Source organism: Octopus bimaculoides, chromosome 22 (assembly GCF_046866305.1).
Source record: "Octopus bimaculoides isolate indiv1 chromosome 22, ASM4686630v1, whole genome shotgun sequence".
Classification (NCBI taxonomy): domain Eukaryota; kingdom Metazoa; phylum Mollusca; class Cephalopoda; order Octopoda; family Octopodidae; genus Octopus; species Octopus bimaculoides.
The window spans coordinates 17,427,888-17,432,887 of record NC_142949.1 but is presented as its reverse complement, the minus strand read 5'-3'; positions in this window follow the sequence as shown (position 1 = coordinate 17,432,887).

Below are 5,000 nucleotides of genomic sequence, written 5' to 3'. Positions count from 1 at the left end.
TAATGGTTTTATGCTTTGTTCTGTTTTGTTGTTCTTAGTTTAGAATTTTGATTGTTTTATTTGTCGCCACCATAACTTTGTTTATTTCCTTTGTTGCTGTTACTGTTCTTGTTAACCTGTCGTCCTTATATGTCTCCTTTTTGTTCTACATCATTTCTATATAGCGTTACTGTATCTAAATATATATGCATGTGTATGTATGTATATATATATATGTATATATATATATATATATATATATATATATATATATATATATATATATATATATATATATGTATATATATATATATTTGTATGTACGTATGTATGTATGTATACATGTATATATGTATAAATACATATTTATATATGTATACAAATATGTATAAATGTATATATATATATATATATATATATATATATATATATACTTATATATAAAGGGCATTAACTGTGTATTAATGCCTCACGCTTCGAGGGACTAAATAAGTCAAAAACTACCAAAAAGAATAAGCAACATATTTACTGAAAGCGAGGGAATGCAGCTTTCAAAATTTATCTCTTAAAAACATTTAACTCAACGGTAGACCACTGGTTTCTCAATCAAATACAGAAAGAACTGTGAAGTAACCTGTATTCTTTTGTTCATCAGTACACGTATGGTCAAGATACATAAAGAATAAACAAAAATCAACCTACCACGATGTAGCCATTAACGTGTGCGTGTGTAGGTGTGTGGATGATCGCGTAGGTGCTGGGAAGTGGACAGTGCTAGTGTGTGTGTGGCGGGGGATGTAGTGTGGTATGGTATGGTGGTGTGTGGTGTGGTGTTGGGGTGTGGTGTTGGGGTGTGCTGTTGGGGTGTGCTGTTGGGGTGTGCTGTTGGGTTGTGGTGTTGGGGTGTGGTGTTGGGGAGTGGGGAAGCGAGGTTGGGGTCTAAGGGATGGGGTGAGGGTGGGATGGGATTATAGGGATGGTGGGGTTGGAATGTGTAGGGGTGGGGTAACGAGGGAGGGGTGACGATGAAGAGAGGAAGTAGGTGCCAGAGCAAGAGAGGAGAGAGGAGAGAGGAGGAGAGTTAGATGAAGAGGGGAGGAGACATGAGTCCATGTGGCGCAAAGAAGTGAAGAGAGAAGAATTAATCCTTGCTCACGGTGAAGACAGGAGTCTGGATAGCCTCTGTGCAAGGACAATCCGAACACAGACAGATGTTGTCAAGAGTGACTGGTAGAGCAGTAATGGCCCGAGACCGGGGTGTTGCTGCCGAGTCGGGTGTCTCGGACGTGTTCCGCGAACCGGTCAGCCAAGCGGCATCCCGTTTGGCCGATGTATAGCGAAGGGCAGAGAGAGCAGGAGATCCAGTAGATGACGTTGCTAGAAGTGCAGGTGAAGGAGTCAGTGATATGATAGGGTCGATAATGGGTGCCTGTGAGAAGGGTGGTGTTGGAGAGGTAAGGGCAAGTGTGGTAGCGTAGGCGGGAGCAGAAGAACGAGCCGGGTTGGGAGGTTGGGTTAGGGAGAAGCTGTGGATCAAGAGGTCTCGTAGGTTGTGGGTTCGTTTGAAGGAGGGGAGGGTTCGGTTAGGGAAGATGTGTGAAGTGGAGTCGCCGGAAACCTCGGAGAATGGTGCGTTGGAGAGGTAGTGTGGTGGGTAGTAGGTGAGGGAAAACCGGAGACGGGTGACGGCAGGGCGGGTACCGGGAGAGAGAGCAGATGCACGGTCCACGGAACGTGCTCTGGCAAGGGCAGTGTAGATAGTGGTGAGGGGATATCCACGTAGGATGAAGTGGCGAGTCATGAGTTGAAACTGAGTTTCAAAGTCATTGTCGTCACTACAGAGCCTGCGTAGACGGTGGAATTGGGAATAGAGGATGGAGAACTTGGTGTGTTTAGGGTGGGAGGAGGAGAAGTTGAGGTATGAGTGTGAGTGTGTGTGTTTCTAGTGGATGGAGGTGGTGAGAGTGGAGTGATGAGTGCCGACCCAAATGTCGAGAAAGGTGTCAGAAATAGTGCAGGAGAAGTGGTGGGCAGGATGGAAAGATTTGAGAAAAGAGAGGAAGGAGTCTAGATGTTCGTGGGAGAGTGAGGTCGCACCGATACAGTCGTCAATATAACGACCGTATAGTTCAGGAGTGGAACCAATGAAACTTGAGAATATTTGGGCCTCAACATAGCCAACGAACAGGTTGGGGTTCATTCTCGTTCCCATGGCCACTCTCGAGACCTACCGGTAAAAATCACGCGTGAACGAGAAGCAGTTAAGTGAAAGGACGAGTTCGGCCAGACGAAGGAGTGTGGATGTATCAGGTTGGGGCTGGGTCGAAAGTCAAGGAAATGTTGGAGTGCACGCAGCCTCTCGTGGTGAGGGATCATCGTGTATAGATGCCAAGAGTAAAGAGAAATTTAGCGGGGCCAGGAGGGAAGGAGAAAGACTTGAACAGACGAAGAGCATGGTTGGTGTCATGGATGTGAGATGGGAGGGAAGCCACTAGGGGCAAGGACACGGTCAAGATGTCTGGAGATGAGTTTGGTGGGGCAGTTGCAGGCGGAGACGATGGGGTGAGGGTGGGACGTTAGGTTTGTGGATTTGGAGGAGAAAGTAAATTGTGGAAGTGTGAGGGGTGCGGACAATGAGGTTACAGACAGAGTGGGACGGGAGGAGGAGATGAGGTCATGGATAGTGGAGGACAGTCTGTTGGTAGCTAGATGTGGGGTTGGAGCGCAGAGGGCAGTAGAAGGAGGTGTCTTGAAGTTGGCGGAGAGCTTCCGCCTTGTAGAAATCTACGTGCCACACCACCACGGCTCCACCCTTGCCGGACGGTTTTATGACGATGTCTGTGCGGCGTCGGAGCCATCGAAATGCCGAGAATTCGGCTGGGGAGATGTTCAGATGTCGGGGACGCTTGGAAAAGTCAAACCGGTCCACAGCACGCTAGCAGATGCCCGCAACAAGAGCGACTGCTTTGAACTGACCAGGAGTTGGCGTCCACTGGGATGGTCGGCGGCCCAGGTTAGTGAAGCATTCCTCCTCATTAGACGCAGGTGGAGTGTCGCGGAAAAGCGCACACAACCTAACGCGTCGCACAAAGCTGTGGATATCGGCACGAGTCTGAAATTCGTTGCTGGAGTGAGGGGGATGAAGCGCAGACCCCTACTGAGGAGGGAGCGCTCCACTTCAGAGAAGGGAAGATCTGGAGGAATGGTAACAACAGACTGAAGTGGAGAAGGGGAGGATGGGACATAAATAGGAGGATGGTGGGGTGGTGGAAGTGTGGAAAGGGATGGGGGTATGTGGGACGGTGAGGGTTTGGTGAGGGTGGGGGAGCGTATCAGGGGAGAGGGGTAGGGGAGGAGTTGGGGTAGTGGCATCGGGTGTGATGGAATGGAGGACTGAGTGGAGTTTACGTTGTTTGGTATGAGCGAGAAATTGATGAAAGAGATGATTTAAGTGGATTATGTAATGTAAAGAAATGTTAGCATAGGAGGGCGACTGAGAGGAGAAGATGACAAAAGCCAGAAGAAGGCGGTCGATGGCTTGTATTTTGGAGAGATTAGAACGAATGATGACGCGCATAAAGCGATAGGATGTAGTGCGGAGTATGGGTAGGATGGTTGAAGCAGAGTGGAGAGTGGGGTGGAAATGGAGGCGGAAACCTTTAGGGATGAGGCGATGATGAAGGTAGCGACTGAGAAACGAAAGGTGACTGCAGAAGCGTGTTTCTTTTTTAAATTAGTAGGGAAAGGTTAATAGAAGTTTGAAAGCAGCGGAAGGATGTGTGGAATGATTTTTTTAGGCGGTGGTGAAGCTGGAGGAGGAAAGAGACATGCGTACTCTTAACGTAGTTCTCAGATAGATTACGCATGACGCAGAATGTGACAAGGCTGGCTCTTTTGAATTACAGATACAACTCATTTTTACCAACTGAGGCTGGAGCAAAGTGAAATAAAGTATCTTGCTCAAGGACACAACGCGTCGCTGAGAATTGAGCTCACAACCTTATGATCAATATTTTCGAACAAGGGAATCTAGCACCCCCACTCAGCTCAAAGCAATATCTGTGTATCGCGATTTCCGGGTTATTTCCCTTAATCATACTTAGATATTGTTTTGAGCTGAGTGAGGGTGCTAGATTCCCTTGTTCGAAAATATAAGGACACAGATCGTCTCGTATAGCCAGCTGGAGACGATGTCTCCTGGGGGCTAAATTATAGCAACATTCGTCCTAAACCAGAACTGCCATGTTATGTTGGCAAACAATCTTTACTCTAAAGAACTGTTGCTGAATATCTCTCATTGTGAGATTTTAAAATAGTAATTTTCTAATGAATATTTAAGTTTGTACTCCGTGTAAGTTTGATCTATTAATATAAATATCTATATACGTTATTCATCGTTTGAAAGTCATCAGTCGTTTTTCATGTATACATACACACATATTTTGTATATCAAACCCAAGCTGTTATATTTAATTTGTTTATCTACATAATTGCCTAATATATATAAGCAAAGTAGCTAGTTGTAAAATCCCAATAAAAGATGAGAGTAGTAACTATACTAACAAGTAAAGTTAATCGCCACATCAGTATGGCTGTTCAATGTCACTGCTAATTTAACCCCAGGCAGATCGTCTGCCAGCTGGTTATAGGTACAGCCTGCGCCCTGTATATATTGCCAGCCAGGGACCGAATCCCTACCATCCTCCAGCAGATTAATTTCGATCTAGTTTGTTCATCTTCAGTCGCGAACACCTGGTCGCCAGAGAGATAGTCAGATTCCGCTCCAGCAAGCAATATATTGTAAACAAAGCGACCGTTGGTCACTGATTTGCAGCAAGCAAAGTAGCTAGTTATTTTTGTTTGATGCCTCATTGTAATAAGTGGCAGTTTTAGCAGCTCTCCTTTATGCAACTGGAAATAAGGCTTACTTCTCCTTTCCAATCTGCCGAATGACAACGGCAGCAGAGTATTTATAAAACTATAAACAAACTTGTAAATGGTGCATCTCATTTACTTAGTGG